This window comes from Dermochelys coriacea, chromosome 10 (assembly GCF_009764565.3).
Source record: "Dermochelys coriacea isolate rDerCor1 chromosome 10, rDerCor1.pri.v4, whole genome shotgun sequence".
In the NCBI taxonomy this organism is placed as follows: domain Eukaryota; kingdom Metazoa; phylum Chordata; order Testudines; family Dermochelyidae; genus Dermochelys; species Dermochelys coriacea.
Window position 1 is genome coordinate 57,412,207 of NC_050077.1, and position 23,692 is coordinate 57,435,898.

Consider the following 23,692-nt stretch of genomic DNA (forward strand, 5'->3'; position numbering starts at 1 on the left):
TTAAAGAATAGGTAGTCAGGTTCTGTTTCTTAAAGCAAAACCAGAAAGTGATTTAGTTATGTGCAGTGCTACGATTGTGTTAACATTCCAAAATGTCATTGTATTTTCAGCAGGACAGCTGCCAACCACAGTTGACTTGGAATTAAAAACCTTTTAGTCTGAAAAGTGTATTTTCCGCTCTTGTTTGTATTTCTTATTGTTGGAAATTCCAGAAAAATAAGATTTCCTTGTTTGTCAGTCACCACAATTCCTTATGAACTTGCAAATATTGTGTGTTTGGAAAAAGAATTGCCAACAACTGCAGTAGTGTTGTTAATTTGGCATATAGATGAGTAGGCTTCCACCTGAGCTGTTCAGTAGTCTTTAGGGATGGGTGGGCCTCAGTCAGCTCCACATTTTCTAACTAGTGGAGGACAATTTCCAGGCAGGTGGGGGACAGTCTGCCACTTTTCCCAAATAGAAATATATGATTGAGAATATAAGGTTCAACTGCTTAACAGGCAGCTCAGACTTTCAGAATATGTTACTGGAAGAGTCTTACTTCTGAGTGGTGCCCATCTCTTGAGCTACTCCAGTTTGCCACTTCCTTCATGTCATTCTTTAACTGTGTTTTTGATTTACATGAAAGTCAATGAGAGACAAGGTGGGTGAGGTAAAATCTTTTATTGGCCCAACTTCTATTGGTAAAAGAAGCAAGATTTCAAGCTTACACAGAGCTTTTTTCAGGTCTGGGTTCTATGAAAGAAGAGCTGTATGTAAGCTCGAAAGCTTGTCTTTTTCCCTAACAGATGTTGGTCCAATAAAAGATATTACCTCACCCAAGTTATCTCCCTAGTATCCTGTGACTGACACAGTAACAACTGCACTACATGAAACTCCCTGTTCTTTCTCATTCTCCTACTCCCTCTTCTGGACAATGGCATTTCCATTCATTTGACAATTCAGTTATTTTACCTTTCTTTTCTATTATTACTGTTTTATAAGATTTGTGAAAAATGATGTCATTATTTAACACATCGTTCATTGTAAAAATCCAAACTTCCACTAAGAATATTAGCTCCTTGTGTTGTTTTTGGCTTCTCTTGCCATGAATGGGTCTCTGTTTCATTTCCAGAAACAGAATAATTTTACACTGGAAGATGGCTAAAACACTTGAAGAAAGGAAAATTGAAACCACGAAATATTGTGTACAAGTGCAATAAAGAATATTTATTCTTTACATACCTGCAGCAATTAGACTTTTCCACTGAGGGAACAACATCAAATCAGAAAGGAGACAGTACATAGAACAGTGAAAAAAAATCCAAGTGATAGTAATTCAATGCTTAATACTTTGTTGATGTGGACACAGCAGCAAAATGAGGACAGTCACAAGCATGGATTTAAGTGGCCTGCAGCAACTATTATTTAACTTACCCCCACTATGCTGTGATAATCTGCCTATCACCCATACACTCCTATACTAGGCATTTAATTGGCTCCAGTGTGGAGGCTACAAGGCTTCTTACCCCATAACCAATAACTAGAGCCAGGGTTACAGGGCTCCTTACCAGATATGCCCCCAGCATCCTTCTCCCTTTGAAGGGGACAGAGACTGCAGCAGGATGGGGACCTTAGCCTGTGAGGGCCACAAGATCTGACCTTGGCTCACAAAGGCCACATGGTCTCACCCTATCCCATGAGCCTAAGGCCCAACACCAACATTCCAAGTCTTTTACCTCTGTGAACTGTTCATTTTATTCTCTTAACTGTACTGAAAACTGGCCTCAAGTTGCAACAAATAAACAACTTCCCCAAGTATCTCAGCTAGGCACAATGCATGTTCCTACTGAATCCACTGTGGCTTGAAGGTGCTGTGAGGAAGGAAAAAAAATCCATGGTCTTCTGCCAATTGGCCCATGGGGGAAAAAATTCCTTCCTGACCTTCTAAAAAGGCAGTTGGCTAGACCCGCAGCATCCATCAGGCCAGCTTCCCATTCCTGGTTCTGGTGGGTAGGGTGGGTTTCTGGTATGGAGCCAAAAGAGGCTCCAAGTGACCCCTGTGCTGAGTTAAATCCTGGGAGCTGGGGAATGCTGATCAGTCAGTACCCCTTTCTCCCAGCTGGCCAATGGGTGCCAGAAACTCCCAAGGGTAGGAGCTACCAGGGTTGTCTCCCTCCCTTGTTACCGGGACTTTCCCCCTTTCACCATTGGTTCCATCAATTCCCCCACCCGTTGATGCTGGTGGGTGTCATTTCTGCAAATTTGTAGTTAAAAGCAATAGTAATACATAAATGTACTTAGTATAATGTAGGAGCAGATCCCCAGCTGTTGTAAAGAGCTGAATGATGGTCCTGTGGCTAAGGGAATGAACTGGAACTTGGAAGAACTGGATTCAATTCCCAACTCTGTCACAGACTCCCTGTGTGATTTTGGACATATCCCTCTGTGCAATAGTCCCCCATCTGTAAACTGGGGATAACATATCCTTTCTCAGTCAGTCTTTCTTTTCTATTTAAACTATAAGATCTGCAGTTCAGACACTTTTTCTTACTAAGTATTTGTACAGCACCCATCCCACTGGGGCCTCCAGGCACTATATAATACAAATAATAAATCAATGACACTCTGTTGATTTCAGGGGAACAACATCAGTTTACAGGTGGGGATCTGGCCTGTAATGATTGTGTGCTTGGTAATTTCTTCCATCGTAGACCATGCTGATCTAATTTGCCCTTATTTTTCTACTGATTAATGTTTTAATAGTTTTACCTTAGAACTATCTTACCTCTGCCAACACTGAAATTTTTGCATTTGCTGCTGATTTTACAACTGGGTCCATTGCCACTAAAACCACAATGAAGTATTATTATGCAACATGATGTAATTCTCCTTCTATCTTTCTGTATTTTCTTGGCTAAGTAAACCACAGCAGTGACAGTGTATGATCTGTTTTTTAGTGCCTCTCTGGAGTTTCATTTAAACTGAACTGTCAGGAAGATTTTTCTTCTACTTTGTTAATATGAGATGGAAATATTAATAATAGGATGGAAATTATACAGAGATACTGAATGTGTTTCACATGTTCAGAAGGAACAAATTCTATATTGTACAAGGATAGCACAATGTAACAGGATGGCTTGCCTGAGGGGCTGAAGATAACCAGGCTAAGTCAACCCTGATTACAGAATAACCCCCACCTGAGAGAAATCAGATGATTCCAGTATAAAAAGGAGCAGGGAATTGCAATAAAGGGGGAAGCTCAGGAGACAGTAGTTATGTCTGTGTAGACTCTGTAGGGCGTATGTAGTAAGAAGGCTTTTACAGGGCCCTGATTCAGCAGGGGGCACTAACTGAGAGGACCTGGGGAGAAGGGCAGACTCCAGGCAGGAGGTACTGAGAAGCAGAAAGTCAGTCCTTCCAGGAGAAGGTGCTGTCTCTTTCAGAATCTGGGATGAAGTGTGGGTAAGTTTGCATTCTATTTGGAAGACTTTGTTATTTTGGACTATCAGGAGAGAGACACGTGAATGAGGGTTGACACCTGGAGTAACAGTACCAGGGTGGGATTGTTTGAACTACTTTTCAACTGAATGAGTTCTTAGGACATCTACAAGAGGGGTCTAGTGGGCAGAGTGCCTGCAAAGCTACCTCTGGCCACAAGGGGGTGCTTGGTAAACGGGCACCCTGCTACACACAGAAGCATATAGATTCTTGTGTATTCATTTATCTGTTCTACATGATGCCACAAATGAGGTAGATAACCAAAATTATTATTCAAATAATATGTGCCACAGCACAGGTTGTGACCATTTAAATAGCTTGCAATGGTTTTCCTATTGTGTATGTTAACATAGGGAGTTTCTACACAGTCAGAAGGGGCTTCCTAGCTCTTTTATTGACTAGTCAGTTGTTGGTCTCCTTATTTTTCACTTTCAGAACCTCTGTCCACAAAGTGATCATTTACAAGAAATGCATCCAGGCACCAATCCTGCAAGCCATTCTCCACAAGTGGATCCTGGTTGTGCAGGCACAGGTATCTGCCATATGGAGCAGCTTCCAGGATTGGAGCTCTATACTCCATGGAATCATCTTACTGTGTAAGTCAAGGATTTCACCTCAGGTGCATGCATGGGTGTTCATTGACTAAAGCAGAGCTGTGCACTGAACAATCACCTTTTGCTTTGTGAGTGTTTATTTAGTTATGAGTGAGTGAAAACTGATACAGGAATGAATTTGCAAATTTGATCCGGGCTATTAATTTGATATGCTAGCAAATACAGCTACCAAACTTCCACACTCAGGATAATATTATGAATTTGCATGAGGTGGAAATTCCCTCCCCTTTCTTACATAAAGAACCTAATGGTATATTCATTGAATGATTAGTTCCATACTTGCTATGGATATTTTTTTGGCTGTTTTCTTATATCCTTTGGCTGTTTCTCTAAATGGAAAAAACTAACCATGCCAGAAAAAATTATTGCCACACTGCTACCTGCTGTTGCGGTTACTTGTTTTCTACTACTCCATGCTAGGGAAAATAGCAGTTTAACCCTTCCCCCTATACTTCCCCCAGTGATATTGGATTCACTATAGGACTGAAATGAGGAAATGATTCAGGATTTTTTTCAGTCAATTTATATGCACTAGCGTGGGTGCATGCTGCAATTACAATCCTATTTTACAAGAATTATTTAATCCGATGAAGTGAGCTATAGCTCACGAAAGCTTATGCTCTAATAAATTTGTTAGTCTCTAAGGTGCCACAAGTACTCCTTTTCTTTTTGGGAATACAGACTAACACGGCTGCTACTCTGAAACCTATTTAAGAAGTGTTTATGAAGAGTCAGTATGAGATACCTTGTGGCTTCTGGTTGGATAAGACATTAGTTGTACAGGAAGAATGATGTAATCATGTGATTACGATGACATCAGCAGAAGGATTAATTAATATATGTTTGCATGTTGGATTCTGATTTGTACAGGAGACTAGAATTCCTGTTTCATCTATTCAGTCTTAGTATTGATTGATTGATTGATTGATTCATGGATTTGTATTACGGTAGTGCCTAGGAACCTCATTCATAGACAAGGGCTCCATTGTGCTAGGCTAAAACAGAACAAAAAGACCCTGCCCAGAGAGCATACGATCTGTTGAAGTCAATGAGGCTCCATGAGTGTGACTGAGAGCAGAATTTGGTCCATGAAATATGTGCACCAAAGTTTTTGTTAGAACTTTTTGAGTTGTTTGTTAAGAGTAATATTCAGTATTTATTTAGCTCTTTATTGAAACCTGTGCAGGTAATGTATGCCCAGTTTCTCTGTTTGACCCCAGATATGAATTTCTCAGTGGCATGGGGGGGGGAGGGGAGAGAGCTCAGTCCTCCTGGAGGGTATTTTGTTAAACAGTGCTTAGAAATTGCTACTTTGTAAAAATCTGTGGCCTTTTTTAACCTTCCCTATATTCTGTTGTTTATCCAAGACAGCTTTTGTGATTAGTCTGAGAACAAATCCTGGAAAAGTCATTAATGCCTGGGTTAAGCCTGACAAACTCAGCAGTGTATGTTAGTAGGTTATCTCAGACCAGCAAACTTGCTGTGCAATGAAGAACATTCTGTTCTCCATCACTGTTCCTCACCTAGAGGGGCTCTTAAACACTATGTAAAATCTGGTGCAAATGGAGGGACAAGGCTGATGGAATTGGACAGGCTCCCTTGTGAAACTTTCTAGTCTTTGATAAGAATGAATTTACCAATGTTATACAAAGACTTCCAGTTATAGAAGAATCTGCTTTTTTGCCTCTGTTTTCACATCAAGAGGAAGGGTCAAATTGTACTGTTTAGCCTCTGGCCTGAGCAGGGGAACTTCATGGGGAACTTTTGGGGGAGAGTGATAATATGATGTCAGTACCTTTCTTAGGCCCAGGGATAATGTGCAAGCTGATTCCCCATGCTGCTGAAACTGTGTGCCAGTGCGGGTAGCTTTTACCCTCTTCCTTTCTCCATTGGGTGCTGTGCAACCCTGATGGAAGAATTGCAGGCTCCTGGTGTGCTGTTTAATCAGACACCCAGTTATGTAAGGGCCTGTTACAGTCTGGCCCCAAATCAGTGAGGATGTTCCATAGCTGCTAATACAGATGTTAGTGTATGCAACTGCGTAGGAATGGCCAGTGTGGAAAAAGCATGGTGGTGAATGGGTTTCTTAACTTGAAATTGTTTCAAGGGTTCTGTTTTCTTCTCTCAGATATGATTAGGCATATTTTTCAGTGCTAGAGTGCCTCACCCATTCCTATTTATGTTGTGCTTCAGTGGTTGCCACATAAGAGTCACCATGCGTCAACAGATACCATGCAGCAATATTTGAGATATCACAGTTTTCCCCTATAGCCGCAACAGGAACTAGTTACAATATATGAGATACCATAAGGTAACTGGACAAACGCTGACTATCTAATGACAATCACAGTATATCTTGTGAATAGGATATGCACTGTGGTGTGAATAATGCTAACTTTAATCGTAACTGTTTAATTCATTTTGTCTCCTTCCTTTGAAGCATCAGAGATGGACGCAGCTGGAGATGGGACACTGGATGGGGTAGACTAATGCTCTGAGCATTCTTTCTCTCTCAGATGCTTGTCTGGCTGGTTCTTGCTCACCTGCTCAGGATCTAACTGATTGCCATATGTGGGGTCAGGAAGAAATTTCCCCCCTTCCTCTGCAGGGTGAGATGTGGGTTGCTTATGAGGATCATTTATTCAGTTCTGCCTTTACAGGGGTCTCAGAATCTGTCCCATAACCCCGAGCCTAAGATATTTATTTCCTGCAAGGCCTCCTCTATCCCAGTCCCTACTTTCCTCTGACTCTGAGACATATTCCAACTTGGAGTTAACAATACTGCTAAGTTGACTCAGCAAAAATATCTCTGCATTTTTATGCAGGTTTCAAACATGAAAACCTGTTTGAAACCTGACATGAGGAGGATTCAATTGGACAAACCCATATCCCCACACCAGGCCCTAGACTTTGCATTTTATTATACTAGCATATTGTGGTATTTGTACAGCAGGCATTCTAGATTGTCATAACATTACAATATTTTTCAGAAGAGGAAGTGAAACATTTTTCCTACTAAAACTAGATGGAGTATTTTAGGCAAGTTGGAATTTGGTCAGGGTACCAGGGTTAAAACCTCCTCTCATAGAAAACGTGCCACGGGGCCTTTAAAGAATAAAAGTACTCAGAATCTTGGCTCTACCTCTCACTGAAGATGGAAAACGCCAAAGGTTTAGAGCTGTGGCATTCTTAAGACAAAGCAAGGAGCATATTGTTGGCTGGCAGGACAGTTGTCTGGGCTGTCTGGCTGTACTCCAGAGAATATGAATCATTCATTTTGTGACAGGCATTTGTATTTTTACTAGACAGTCGTAAACACTACAGCAACCTAAATATCAGACAAAGCCAGCACAGGTCGCACAAGTCCAGGTCAATAAATCACAAAGCAGAGCACTGGGAGTTTTGCCTGGACAATGCACATATCCCATCTCCTGTTGCTGAGTACCACTGTTGGAAAAAAAATAGCTATTTATTCATAAAATCTCTCTTATGTTTTCAGTAAATGGAAGGCAAATGCAGAAAGCCCTTCTTCCCATTGAAGACAGTGCCAGAATTCCCACTGAATTCATTACAAGTTGGATTGATACTTAAACTTGCATTTCAATAGCAAAGTATAACACCCAGTGCCAAAAAAAAATTATCTATCTATCCTATATATATCCTATATATATACACACACACACACACTATATATAGAGAGAGAGAGAGAGAGAGAGAGAGAAGTGCTAAATACAGTGGACAGTGAAGATTTGTGGGTAGTGTGGAGAGAGGAAAAAAATGGGGACTTGAATCCTGTGTAGTGCCCCATAAAGTAGTATAAACATTTGCTTTCAGGGTATAGTAAATATAGGAGAACAATGTGAAAGAAGCAGTTTGTTTTATTTGCAAATCATTGATTGAAAAAAAAGTGTGTGTGGAGGTGGGAGAATTGCTCAATTAAATGAGAGATTCAATTTTGGGATCAGATCAAAATTCACATTTATTTCCAGTGGGGTCCTAACTGAGGATTTACTTTGAATAAAAATAGAGTAAGTACGTTGGCCCTCTTCAGCATATTTGCTTGACAATTTAACCATAGTACATAGATAGGCTCTAAAGAATAAGGACCCTAATAAAGCTATTAATGTGCTTTAGCTGGGGTTCAAGCATTGACAAGCTGTGGGGAAGGGGAAACCTATGGCTAATTCCAGCCTTCATGTCCTGGCAAGAGTAATGTAATTACATTGGTGAGTTCATTGGTAATTACATTAATGCTGTAATTACATTGGTGAGTTCATGGATAGTTAGGGGCAAATGATTTTGAAAGGGTCTAAACGATTACTTGAACTTGATATTACTGTGTTTAATTACTGCTATATAATGAGTGATTGAGGGAGTATTAGCTAATCCCTGCAGCCAGGGTAATTTAGTAGCAGATGAATTATAAATTCTGACAATGGAAATACTACAAGGGAAAGAGCTGTTTGTAGAGAGGTACGTATTGCCGTTAGGGTGTAAGTATTGTAAGTAGGTTAGAAAAAAAACCGCTGTTGAATGTGTTTGCCAAAAGATGCCTGAAGAATGGGTGCTATATTACGTGGGATTGCATCATGGAAGAGGTAAATTATGGGATATTTTCTTCCTCCTGCTACCCTGCATGTTTGTGCAGTTGCCAGGCATAATGGCCCTCCCAGCACATAGAGACTACCACTGCCAGCTCTGGGGCTATTTCTGGGCAGGGAGAGTGCTCGTTATTGTCCTTGCATATCAGGAATCAGTATAGCTCTGCTGGGAAGGAGGAGGGTACAGGCTGTGACTTGTTCAGATATAGCAAGACATGCCCTTTCTAGGGTGACCAGACCGCAAATGTGAAAAATCGGGACAGGGGGTGGAGGGTAATAGGAGCTTATATAAGAAAAATACCCCAAAATCTAGAGTGTCGCTATAAAATCAGGACATCTGGTCACTCTAGCCCTTTCCCACATTCCCATCACTGCTTCTGGAGTTTTCTAGAAATATGTTTAAATGGATGGATCAACAGATCCCTTTAAAGATGTGATGGAACAGATTCTGTCTCCCATTATGGCCCCATTATGCCGTTTCACTGCTGTCAAGGGGATGAAATGGCTCCCTCGGGAAGGGGTGGTGTAGGGCTGAAGTAGGCTGCTCCTTTCTGCACTGCACCTGTTCTAAGGACATGCTAAATTGTGGCTAGAGGCAGGAGAGGAAGGAACAGCCCAGAAGTAGGGAGAGAGAGCAGTTGGCTTAAACCTACCTTCTGGATTCCTGCTCAGTAGAAAATCTTACTTCTGCGCACTGCTGGCTGGGCACATTGCCTCCTCTCCACCCCAGCACATAAGAGTCCTAAATGAGCCCTTTTTACTTATAGCATGTAAGTGGTGAGCCAAACTTTCTAATAAAATATATAGTATTCTTTTATAAAGAATGAGAAAATGTTACGTAGCAACTTCTCATGTCTTAAACATGTCAATCCACTATGCCTGTTTTCCATTGGCACAGGATATATTAAGGTCCCTGCATCTGGGGTGCAACTTAAAGCTGCCCTGAACCTCAGATCAGGGCCTCAGCTGGCCCTGAAAATCATGGTAATACCTGTGAAAAAAATAGTATGTGATCATATAATTAGTATCTATATCATACACTCCAAGGGGCTAAATTAAGGTTGCACAGACAACTGAAAAGTGGCATTTCTTAGGTCTTGAGTGATTGACTTTGCAACCTTAATGTTCTCTTACTGGAGTTCATTGTGTGGTCTCTCTCATATTTTTAAAAACAGCAAACTGAAGGGAAAAAAACACCACAAATTCCATCATGTGGAATCATATTGACCCACAAATAGGCCAGCAGCTGGTTTAAAATCTGTAGTTACACACTACAGACCACGGCCACTTAAGTCAACAGAGTAACTGGCAACTGTTAAAAGCTGTTGTCTGTGAACCAGTCATTAGGAGGGAATAAGACACATGCTTCAGATGTTTACTAGATAGCAAGAAATGCTGAGATTCAGGTATCCTGGGTTTAATTTCAGGTTCTGGAAGGAAGCATGATCTGCTGGTCACAGACCCTTCTGCCCTGTCTCACCCAGCCTGTCCCCTCTGCCCTGGTCTTCTAGAATGCCTCCCTTTAGCCTGTCACCCTTGTTGCTGTTTCCCCACCTCCTATTGCCGTCACTTTCAGCTCCAGCCCCTTTTGTTATAGTTCTGTTCCTCACTGGATGAACAACAGTCCAGCTTTTTCTTGTGTCTCCTTTACATTGCCTGGGCATAGAGAGCTCAGGAGAATCAGGGACTCTGGTTCCCGGCATCAAAACAGCACTGCCCTGACAGGGGCAGCAATTGCTGGAACAGTCCTCATCAGTCCCTGAAGTGTGCTCAATACAGATGGAATCTGGAGAGAATTTTACTGTCAGATGCTAACAAACCTCTGTTGAGCATCTAGAAATGGTAATTTTTCAGAGTTTAACACGTCACTAAATTTGGGTGGATTTCACAGGGATTGAAAAGGGCACATTCCTGATACCGGAATGAACTTCCTGACAAATTTCGAGTCCTGGCTGCAAAGAATTGAAGTGCTAGAGCTTCTCAATGAAACACTTATATATTTTTTTTAATATTGGTGAACAACATGTCTTTCCCTAGTCTTGTTCGCAGAAATGGCAGAACTCTTTCTACTGAAACTTAAAAATAAAAGACAATAATAATCAGCAGTGGCAGGCACCCTACATGTAAAATTTCAGCCCAAAGTGTTAAAATTCTCCAAAAACATAAGTAAATGAAAACAGGATTTTCTACTAGAATGTGTCAGCTATAAACCATAGTTACCAGCTCTGTCTATAATTTGCTCTATAAGCCGTAGTTTGGATGACTGCCCTTGTGAAGTCCAGATAGAACTCCGGTGGTTAGCACAGAGATGAAGCCATCTGCAGTGGACAGCCTTTGGAGGAGAAGATTGGCTGTGGGCAATGGCCCAGCAAGTCCTACTGCACACTACTACTACTACTCCAGTTCCCTTCATCTCAGTTTCACTGCAGGTGCTGCTGCTTGAGAGGCACACCTGTTACCTCTCTTCAGCACAGCAAGGCTTGTAATAGACATAACTGAGCTCAGACTGCAAACATAACTGCAACATTTTTTCCAAGAGAGTGCCTTTTCACTCTAATAAAAAGTTAAACTAATTAAAGCAATGTTGAGAGACCATGTAGAAAAGGAAATACAGGGTTCTAAGCTACAATTTTGTGAGCAGCTGAGTGGGTGGAAAGCAACACTTGCAACTGTAGAAGAGTACTGATGAGTAAGTGTTTATTGCATAGATATATTCCTGTAACATTAGCTGCTGTTTCAAGATCAGACATCTGTCCTTAAAATATTTTGCTGCTTGAAGTTTCTTCTTTACCTTGAAAGGATGCCAAGTGTTTTCTTCACAAAGGAGAACACTTGAATAAACACAACCCTAATGTAAAGCCAGTTGGGACTAGTCTGTTGACAATGGCCTGAACCCCTTTTACATTGGGAATTATTAGAGAGACACTGAATCTGCTGTTTCTTTCCACAAAGTGGCTCATGAAGTCTTTGCATTAAAAAGAAAGAAGTAGCAAAAACATATCGGAAGATGCCAAGAGTTTTACACGAGTAATTAGATCACCTTTATATAGCGTTTTATGTTTCAAAATCATTCACTTAAATAATGTAAAGATTTAATTGGGAAATAACTCACCTAAGCACTTATTTTGCACATGTAACTGACAAAATAAGGACATTTAGAGGTAAACTTTATTCAAATAGTGAATCACTGTTATGCCTTGATATTCCAGGGATCCACTATGTGTTTGACGTTACATCCGATGGACTTGAAGATGCAGGCACCATTACACTTTGTTGTCACAAGTAGTTCCATTTAGAGCTGGTCAAAACTTGGAATTGCCATTTGGTGGGAATTTTTGAAATTTTAAAATTTATTTTTGTTCTGAATTGGGGCAAAACAGTGTAAAAACAACAAGAGTTGTATATAAATGAAAAAAATCCATAAAATAAAATTTTTGAAAGCAAAATTCATTTTGAAGCAAAATTTTGAGGTTTCTTTTCCACAAATGACATTTTTTAAATGGGAAAAAAAATCCAATTTCAGTTTTTTTCCACATGAAATTTCATTGCATGTGAAAAATTTGGGTTGAGTTGAAACAGCATTTTCCAACAGAAATCTGTTTTTGTTGTTTTGACAACAATTTTCCAGCCATCTCTAGTCCCATTCTCCCATCACACGAGATTCAGTTGCCTGTATACATAAATGACAGACTTCCTTGTGTTTTGGAGTGACAAGTGACTGTAGTGAAGGAATTGGGAGTCAGAACCCCTGGGTTCTGTTCCTGGTTTTGCCTGTGACTAGCAGTTTTCAAATTATTACACTCCTCTGTGTTTCAGTTTACGTAACTGTAAAATTGCTTGTGACTGACAGTTTGCAAATTGTTACACTCCTCTGTGTTTCAGTTTACATAACTGTGAAATTGGTGTAATATAATATCTGCCTCACAGGGTTTTTTCAAGACATAATAAATGTTTGTAAAATAATTTGAAATACTTGGATGAAATGTAAAAATACGAGTGCAAAATATTATAACTTTTTGTTAAAACTGTAATGTTTTTAATATATTCTGTTTTCTTTTTTTCTTAGCCCTTCTTCACAAGGGCTAAAATATGCCAACAATGATTGTATGTTTAAGTTTGCCTCCAGGCATTTTAATTTTAATCCAAGCTCTAGTGCTTTGAGGCACACACAGCTTCAAGACCTCCCAATGCATCTTTGGAGCACCAGACCATATTGGAGCCTGAAGAATCAATCCTGTGGCATAATACAAACTGCAGACAGTATTTTAATAAAAACTAAATATGGGCCTGATGCACAGAAGTCTTACACAGAAACAGATATTTTCCCTAAATTTCAGAGTGCTGGATTTTGGTTTGGGCAGCTCTTTAATAACATTTCCCTGCCTGTTTAATCTAGGTGTCCTAAAGGTTCATTAATGTCTGTTCAGAATTTTGAAGCTGTAACGTGCTTTATACTGTAACTATTAAGCATTATTGTCGATTTTGATTTGACTGCCCAAGAGTCTGTTAGCTGGAGGAGCTTCTTAATCAATGCACACTGTTTACATTTTCTATTTGATAGCATTTCTAGAAAGTTGAGGAATATTATGAAGTACACTTGCTCCACACATTTAATTAAAATTATCTCCTAGTTTAAATGGCAGTAGTATAATACTTACCTACAGTGAATACATAAAATGGGAGCCCAAGTGCATGACAAATTACAAGATTATAGACATACTGTAATTATGAGATTATGGGCACTTCAGGAGGGTTTGTCTTGTTTACCAAATCCAATATAATTTTCAGTGCATTAATTTAGCTTTAATGTTAACCTCAAACTTAACCTGAAAAACAAGCTACCACCTTTTTTGCAAACTTTCTATTCTCAGTTGCAACTCTTTGAATGTTTAGGGCCAGATTTTTAAAGGCATTTAGGTGCCTAGTGATGTGCATAGTGCCTAATGATGTGCATAGTGGGTGGGATTTTCAAAAGTGCTGAACTCCCATGTGCTTTTGAAAATCCCAATTCAGTACCTTTGAAAAATCTGGTTTTTAGTTCTTATTGGAACCTGAATAAAGAAATTCTCTGCCCCTTCGCCCCGACAGGTGTGAAAACAGCAAGGCAAAATGGGGAGTTAGGGTAAAATTTTAAAAAGCACTTAAGTGTATGACCATGATCATATTTGAGACTGGAACTTAAGCTTCTAAGTCACTTAGAAAATGTGAAATCTAAATCTAAAAAGTGCATGTCACAGTTTAGCAGAGTGCAGTAAGAAGACTATTATTGATGTACATGCACAATACTCAGGAAATGCATGAGCCTTAATGTGCATTTTGTTAGCCTGCATTTCTAAAGCCTTGATCCTGCAATCAAATCTACTCAGTAAGACCACTGGTGAATCTAACTGCAGGGCCATGCAGTTTCATGCACAGTTTTAAATATACTGTTCATTCTGCTTGCACAGTCATATGTGTAAATTGAGTTGCTATACGGTTATGGTTACAAATGTATTTTTTTAATGTTGAAAATGGGTGCGTCCAATTTGGTGGGGTGCAATCAGTTGTGTGTGTAAAACTGGGTACATGCATATGAAGGCTGACTTTCTGTTGGTTAGAATTTTGGATATGAATTTTTTGATGAGAGTTACAGCTATGTGACACATTTAATGTCGCACCTTCCCATTTAATATTTTGAAATTGAAGCCCCAAGGAGCCCAATCTTTTGCCATTCAGTAGATTTTTATGTGCAACTTGTAGATTTGGATGACAGTAAACCAAGTTAGTAAACTTGACTTGCCAATTGATAGGCTAAACTTGATAAGTTTAGAAAATGGAACTAAAAACAAATCTTTAGTTTAATTTAATTTAGACAAATACATTTAAAATGCCCAGTACTGTCTTGTGAAATAATCCATTAAGGAAACAGAAATATCTTGCATTTGGGGAAAAAAATTTATTAATACATCAGTTTTTCCTTTAAATAATATTTTGGACAAGAATACATAGGACAAGATGGCAAGCTAATATGTTTTATTAGATCAACTTCTGTTGGTGGAAGAGAAGTTTTCGAGCTTCACAGTGCAAGCTTATTTTCACTGAGCTTTTTGCTTAAGTCTTGTTAATGCTTGTGCTTCTGGGTATTAAAATTTTTTTACTTGTTTCTTAGTCTGTGCATATGCACTTGTAAATGTAAAACACCTGTTAACATTAGCTACCTTACCCACAGCATGGTGGCAAGCAGGCAACATATCTCTGTATTGATACAATCTCAACGAGAAAGCAGAATTAATTAAGTAATCTAATGATTGTCAGCAGAAGACAGGTTATCAGATTTCTAGTGTTAGAGCAATCTTTTATTGCATTGTGATTAGAAATTGATCAACTATTTATATAGTTTGAGGTGGAAGAAAACACAAGATGTTACTAGAAATAGTCTAGGTGAAAGTGACCAATGGAAGTGAAACATAAAGGGTCAGATTCTGTAGGCCTTACTCACACTAAGTTGTATCTTTTTTTCCACAAGTCACCCCATTAAGCTCAGACACTATTCACTGTGAGTAAGGGAGGCAGTAATGAGTCCAAAGAATGTCATTAGCAACACAATATATTAGCTGTTACGTGGTTTGAGCTTTAAAAGTTTTCCTTAATGTTTCTGTCTTTGAAAAGAAGTTGTTGACACGTCTGATATTTCCACATGCAAAGCTGCAGTTCAAAACAGTTGAGGTGCTTTTCTAACAGTCCTTACTTTTAAATATCTGTGAATTATAGTTTTCAGTGGAGGTCCTTGAGTTTGAGATTTGGTGCCCATTTGTCCATCAGAATACAAGTCTGATTGAATTATTTTACTGAATTCCAGTTAGTCCAACCCCATTGTAGACTACGTCAGGTATAACTGAAGGAATAATATGGGGCCTGATCCAAAGCCAAATGAAGTCAAGGGGAGCCTTTCCATTGATTTCAATAGGCTTTGAATCAACCACAAAGGTCCACAGAATCCCTTATTAGTCATGTTGTGTGAGAAGGAAAGAACCCAGTTCTCTGTGCAATGTGTGGACTGAATGAAGCTGGGATTCTGCAGAATAATATGTAACCATGTAATTAGATTATCGTAATACAGGAATACAAGGGAGCAGAGTTAAGGTTGCAAAGGCAACCCTAATGTTGTCATCTGCTGACTTTGAAGTGCTCCACTTTGCGGTTCTTTTAATATCTTTTTGTTTGTGTGAATATTTGTTATGTGATATTTTTATAAGACACTATGGGCCAAAGTGACAACATTCTGTGTCTGGGCACAGTTACTGTTCTGTTTATTAGAATGTATATTGAAAAATTCTTTTTAAATATATTCCCTACAAATTAGATTTGTTTTACTTTGTATTTGATTGATATCCCTCTAAGTATATTTGTTTTCTTTGGATTTACTTTATCTCTGTATGTTTCTGACCTGCTACCTAGAAACATGTAACCTCCCATATTCCTTCAATTTGTAAAACCCCCAACTGTCTCCAAAAACATTGCAGTGACATAAGGAGAGATACTTGAGCTTGTAGATTCGTATGGAGAGTGAACACTGACTTGGCAAATACACAGCATAGACACGCACGAGTTATTGGAAACAGAAGAAAGTCATCACCTTATCTCTAGCTATAAATGTAAGTGGGTTTATAAATTAAACTAAAGCAGGGGTTACCTGGTATAGAAGTTATCTATTATTTGTGTTTGGTTATTGGATATTCGGAAAGTCAGAGGCCCATTTTTAAGGCTTTAATGCTTCAGAGGCCCCAATTACTCTGTTTATTTATGGGCTGCTGTCACTGACCATACTGCTGAACCAGTTGGAAGATGACTGGTAGAAGCTTCATTTGTTGCTGGTGACAACCTTATTTAAAGCTATTTGATTTACTGTTTCCTTGACTTAATCTGAGGAAGGAATGGCATTTGAGTCTGAGTTTATCATTAGTCACATTAAGTGCACTGTAAACTTGGACGGTTTGCCCACACATCATCATCCATTTAGTCTATAAGGTATTTCTGGAAACATAATATGGCTATCTTATGCTGTGGATTTAAAAAAATAGTTTGCCATTATTCTACTGCTGCTAATATTTGCCTTGCAAGGGTGATGTGAAACTTAATTGAAGTGTGTACATTGATTTGAGATCCGTGGATGAAAGGTTTTTTATATGTGTGACCTTGATTTAGCAATGCATTTAAGCATATGCTTAGTTTAAAGAATATGAGCAAACACATCACGTGACAAAGTTCCTGCTCTACCTTGGTGGGTCTTGCACTTATTGGCGGATTTGCTCGCCTTGGAGCTTTACAACAGCCCTCAGCTTGGCCGTTTTTCTGAACCCACAGTCCACGTTGACTCCTCCTGTGTCTGACCAGGAGTTGGGAGGATTTGGGGGGAACCCAGCCCATCCTCTACTCCAGGTTTCAGCCCAGGGCCCTGTGGAATGCAGCTGTCTAGAGTGCCTCCTCAAACAGCTGTGCAGCAGCTACAACTCCCTAGGCTACTTCCCCATGGCCTCCTCCCAACACCTTCTTTATTCTCACCATAGGATCTTCCTCCTGGTGTCTGATAATGCTTGTAGACCTCAGTCCACATTCTCACTCTCAGCTCCTAGTGCCTCTTGCTCCCAGCTCCTCACACACACACACACACACCAGAAACTGAAGCTCCTTTTTAAAACCCAGATGCCCTGATTAGCCGTCCTTAATTGATTCTAGCAGCTTCTTGATTGGCTGCAGGTGTTCTAATCAGCCTGTCTTAATTGTCTCCAGAAGATTCCTGATTGTTCTGGAACCTTCCCTGTTACCTTACCCAGGGAAAAGGGACCTACTTAGCCTGAGGCTAATATATCTGACTTCTATTACTCTCCTATAGCCATTTGGCCCTACCCTGTCACAATCATTAATAATATAACCCTGCAAATCCACAGATATCTGCTTTATATCTGCAGATATTTGCGGATCGGATCCAGATACAAATTTTGTATCTGCGTGGGGCTCTAACTATTAAGCTAAACATCTAAGCTTGTGACATCAGTGGGATTTAAGCATATGCTTAAAGTTAATCATATCTATACATGCTTTGCTAAATATGGCTAGGAATGTTTATTTGCTTAAAGTTAAGCACATACTTAAATATTCACAAAATAGAGGCTTTCATTTGTATGTCACTGAGCTGTTCAAATAAATCTGAAACAATTGCTTTCTTGAAGGGCTATTTTGATTTCCCCAGCAAACAAATGAGAATAATAAGAGAAATATGTGTTCCTGTCTGTTCATAAATATGTCCTAAGACATTTACTTCATGGTTTACAGCATGTACAGATTGCATCAGCTATGCAACCTGTTAAATTTGCAGGCCAGTTTCCATTAGTACTTCTCTTTTTATCATGGCAATAATATTCTGAAACATACATCCTTTGGACTAAAATTTCCCATGCATGTTATCTTCCTGAAGATGAAGTGTTTTGCAAAACTAAGTCAAATTGCCACTACCTATTTATTTTTTTTATACCAGGAGGTTGAAAAAATACAAACACCTTTCCCATTAGGGAAAAAGTATTAATAGCTATACTTTCAATAGAGCAACAATAATACTGGAGAAAATTTGGAAATTGAAAATAAGTATAGATATAATCTTCCCTCAGGGCTGTGGTTTTGGCTTGGATTAGGGAAAAGTAAATACATGTATAAATGATAAACAATAGAAAAATCCCTTTTGAGGATCCTCAGTACAGCACAGCTTCAACCTGCACCTATCATTGTGACATCACTGAATGCTCTCCCTGCCTAATTTAGGTAGGGCACTTTGGTAGTTACAGAGACTGCTTCCCCTAGTCCCCTGCTGCGGACAATATACAGATTGCAAAAATATAAAATGGAAGTATATCTTAGAAATACCTCTCCCCGCCACCCTCAAAGCAAAACAAATACACACACCTGGAGAAATTCTTGAATGAGGGGGGGAGAAAAAATATTGGAACAAATTCCTTTATTTATCATAAACTCATAGACTTTAAGGTCAGAAGGGACCATTGTGATAATCTAATCTGACTTGCTGCACATTGCAGGCCACAGAACCTCATCCACTCCTGAAATAGACCCCTAACCTCTGGCTGAGTTACTGGAGCCCTCAATTCAGGGTTTAAAGACTTCAAGTTACAGAGAATTCACCATTTACACTAGTTTAAACCTGCAAGTGACCTGTGCCCAATGCTGCAGAGGAAGGTGAAAACCCCCCAGGGTCTCAGTCAAGATGTTAGACCCTGAGCATGTGGACAAGACCTTCCAGGTAGATACCTGGGGAAAAATTCTCTGTAGTAACTCAGAGCCTTCCCCATCTAGTGTCCTGTCTCCAGCAGTTGGGGATGGCCAGTTTATAGACATTTGTTCTTGTAAAAAGAAAAGGAGTACTTGTGGCACCTTAGAGACTAACAAATTTATTAGAGCATAAGCTTTCGTGAGCTACAGCTCGCTGTAGCTCACGAAAGCTTATGCTCTAATAAATTTGTTAGTCTCTAAGGTGTCACAAGTACTCCTTTTCTTTTTGCGAATACAGACTAACACGGCTGCTACTCTGAAACCATTTGTTCTTGTGTTCACATTGGCGCTTAATTTATATAACTCTTCTCCCTCCCTGGTATTTATCCCTCTGATGTATTTATAGAGATAAATCGTATCTCCCCTTCAGCCTTCTTTTTGTTCAGGCTAAACAAGCCAATATTTTTGAGTCTCCTTTCATAAGGCAGGTTTTCCCTTCCTTGGATCATCCTAGTAGCCCTTTTCTGTGCCTGTTCCAGTATGAATTAATCTTTCTTAACAATCGGAGATCAGAATTGCACACAGTATTGCAGATGAGGTGTCACCAGTTCCTTGTATAACTAACAGTTCCCTGTCTCTACTGGAAATACCTGGTCTGTTGCATCCATTACTGCTACCAGGGAATAATCTGAATATATTTGTTCCTTGAACTGCTCCCCTACATTCTACCCACTAATCTCTGCTGGAAAATTCCAGATCTCTAACAGCTTTCAGATGGCTACCATTAAAAAAAGTAACTTACCACAATTTTTTTTCCATTTGTCTTCCAAAAAATGTGGATCCGTGGACAAGCAGAATTTGAAAAATACAGGATGCAAATGCAGCATTCATCTCTTTAGCCAATGATCGGTTTGAGGTCTGATAGCTGCAAATGACTATGTGTAGAAGTGTGCTTTATCACATTAAACATCAGGAAATTCTGTTTTTCCATTGATATTTAATATTTGTATCTATCTCCATCTTATATCCAAAATTGCAAGATGTAAGACTTTCAAGTCATGGCACATTTACTTGTAGAAAAGCTATTTTCAACCATTTTAGAGATAATAGTACTTATTTTCCTGGTCTGTCAAGGCTGCAACATGGGGGTCTGGACCTGAAGAGTGCTGAGCTTCTTGTGCCAGTGCTGAGTGCTCACAATTGGACTTCTGTAGACAGGTGCATCATACTGAATTTATGAGTTCTAAAGTATGGGCCTGATTCCATGCCCATTCAAGTCAATGTCAAATCCCCTATTACATAAGACTATACGAGTGGTCATACTGGGTCAAACCTTTGGTCCATCTAGCCTAATATCATGTGTTCCAGTGCCATTTGCTTTAGAGGGAATGAACAGAACAGGACAATTATTGTGTGTTGTCCAGTCAGTTTCTGGCAGTCAAAGGTTTAGGGACAACCAGAAAATGGAGTTGAGTTCCTGACCATCTTGATTAATATCCATTATGGACATACCCTCCATGTACTTATCTAATTGTTTTTTGAACCCAGTTATATTTTTGACCTTCACAGTCTTCCCTAGTAGTAAGTTCCATGGGTTGACTGTGCACTGGGTGAAGTACTTCCTTCTGCTTGTTTTAAAACCTACAGCCTATTAATTTCATTGGGTGACCCCTGATTCTTGTGTTACGGGCAGGGCTAAATAACACTTCCCTATTCACTTTCTCCAGGCCATTCATGATTTTATAGACCCCTATCATATCCCCCTTAGTTGTCTCTTTTCTAAACTGAATGGTCCCAATCTTTTTATTCTCTCCTTAGATGGAAGCTGCTCCATATTCCTAATAATTTTTGCTCCCTTTTCTGTATCTTTTCCAATTCTAATATCTTTTGAGAGGGAGTGACCAGAACTACATGCAGTATTCAAGGTATGGGTGTTACCATGGATTATATATTGACATTATGATATTTTCTGTCTTTTTATCTCTCCTTTGTTAATACTGAGTTAACTTTTTTGACTGCCACTCTGCCAGAGAACTATCCACGATGACTCCAAGATCTTTCTTGAGTGGCAACAGATAATTAAACCCCATAATTTTGTATGCATAGTTGGGATAATGTTGTCCAGTGCATTACTTTGCATTTATCAACATTGAATTTCATCTGCTTTTTTCTTGCCCAGTCTCCTAGTTTAGTGAGATTCATTTATAACTCTTTGCAGTCAGCTTTGGACTTAACTATTTTAAGCAATTTTATATTCTCTGCAAATTTTGTCACCTCACTATTTACCCATTTCCAGATGATTTATGAATATGTTTAACAGCACTGGTCCCAGTATATATTCTGGGGGCACCTGCTATTTGTCTGTCTTTGCTGTGAAAACTGATCATTTATTCCTAGCCTTTCTTTCCTCTTCTAACCAGTTATGGATCCATGAGAAGACCTTCCCTCTTATCCCATGACCTTTTCAAAGGCTTTCTGAAACTTCACGTACAGCTGTATCAATTGGATCACCCTAGTCCACATGCTTGTTGATACCCTCAAAGAATTCTAATACATTGGTGAGGTATGATTTCCCTTTACAAAGGCAGTGTTGACTCTTCCCCAACATATCCTGATCATTTATGTGTCTGATAATTCTGTTGACATTAATGCTCCTGGTACAGGCTCCTCTAGCTAGTAATCTAGCAAGTGGAAATTCAAATCCGTGCAAATGTAAACAAACGGTCTGGCAGCCCGCTAGGTTGCCCACTACTGCTCTAAGAGTATATCTATACTGCAATTAAAAATTGGCAGCGCTGCCAAGGGGTTGGGCTGCAGCCTGAGCTCTGGAACCCTCTCACTTAGCAGGGTCTTAGAACCTGGGCTCCAGCCCAAACCAGAGGTCTTCACTGCAATTAAACAGCCCCGTAGCCTGAGCCCTGCAAGCCCGAGTCAGCAGGCATGGGCCAGCAGGTTTTTAATTCATTTGTGTAGATATATCCTACCTGGCATTATCCATGAAGGTGAGAGAGCATGACTTAACCACATAAGTGTATGGATAAGATATCGGAGTAATGTGCATTGATCAAAAGTTTACGTGTTTAGTGAAAGGAGCCTGGTTTACAGAGGGTGGATACTCAGCACTTTCTAAAAATTATTGCTCTTTTAAGGTGTCTTAGGCATTTAAAGCCACTTGTCCCCTTTTAAAAATGTTGGCCATTATCCTATACAAGTTGTTTGGAAATGTGCAACCTTTACACTGTGCCAGATCTAGACGTGGTGAAATTGTGGGCAAATCTGCTAAGAAAGAGGACCTGCACCAACTTGACCAGGTCTGAATTTAACTCTTAAGACCAGATGTCATTTGTACCAAGGTCTTTTTGTATTACTCTGGCAGTGTAAAGGGGTCTTAGCATTAATAAGAATTTACTCATTGTCTTTGAGATTGTAATACCACATCTATCTGGAAAAAAAAAAACCTCTGTTAGAAATAATAAAGAGTAGAAGTAATCCAGAGTAAAGAAGTGTGTGCGTATATAAAAGGCAGAAAGTTTCAGTCATTTCAACCAAGTTAAAATCCATCGGGCTTCCCTTGTTGATGAGAGAGGATTCTGGCATGGGAAAATAATCTGACTCAGCCTTTGATGTTGCTTTCTGATTTTATATATTGTTAATCTAAACATTTGCAGACAAAAAGTGCAGCCCTTACTCTGAAACTTTTCTCTGTGGGATTGTACTTGAATGACAAGTGTTTCTACAATGTTAGAGTTTCTAGCATTTTATTGTTACCTGACATCTGTCATCCAAATGTGATCTTGTCTTTTTCTTTTCTCTGCCCCCCCACCCCCCCGGCTTTGGTTTGCTAGCTGGTTTAGAAACATCAATCAGCCTTGGAGCAGAAAGGATGCAGAATACTCACCACCCTTTCCATACACTTACAATAAACAATATGTATTAAACAAAATGTAAATCATTTGTTCTGCTGAAAAGGCTTCCTTTAAATATTACTCTGTAGTGTTCTTGCAATAAAGGTTGGTTTAGGAAGAGCTCTTCGGCCTAAATGTGCACATGCATATACACATGGTTAACTATTAAGCATATGAGTAGTTGCATTGAAATTCATTGTAGAGGTAGAGTACAGGAAAAGAAGACATTTTTATATGATTACTACTCTTAGAGGAAAAGATGCATAATAATTTGAGTGTGCCTTTGCATGTGTGTTATATAAGGATTGCATGATTCCAAGTAAATTGTGTGCAATATTGTGTTATTTATATCTTTTCCCTTAGCCATTGTAACCATGTAAAGGCACTTTTTCTCCGCCTCATTCTCTTAAGAGATTTGCAGTTTATATGAGGGATCATGTAGATAGAGCCAAATATTAAAATCTGAAATACTTATTATCTTCTCTGCTGAGTGTGCCAACAAGGTTGCTAATTAATACCAACTGCAGTAGTAATCTGAGCTATGCTAACACAATCTGCAAGAAACCAGACTGAACTCTCCAACTTATTTGACAAAGGGTACTGAACATTCCAGAACTTTTATTCCTTACCGTCCTGGCCTGAGATTAGGGTTGAAAACTTTCTGTCTGCAGAAAACGGAAGACCCTTGCCCAGTCCCTTTTCTGAGGCCCCACTCACTCCATCCTCCTCCCTCTGTTGCTCACTCTCCCCCACCCTCACTCACTGATACATTTTCACTGGGCTGGGGCAGGAGGTTGGGGTGCAGGGGGGAGTGGTGGTGTGTGCTCCGGCTGCA

General features: G+C 39.5%; 1 protein-coding gene across 4 annotated transcripts in view; it reads left to right on the forward strand.

Moving 5' to 3' along the window:
* THSD4 (thrombospondin type 1 domain containing 4) overlaps window positions 1-23,692 on the forward strand; it is a 600,466-nt gene that overhangs the window by 401,936 nt on the left and 174,838 nt on the right. The gene's annotated exons all lie outside the window — the stretch shown is intronic.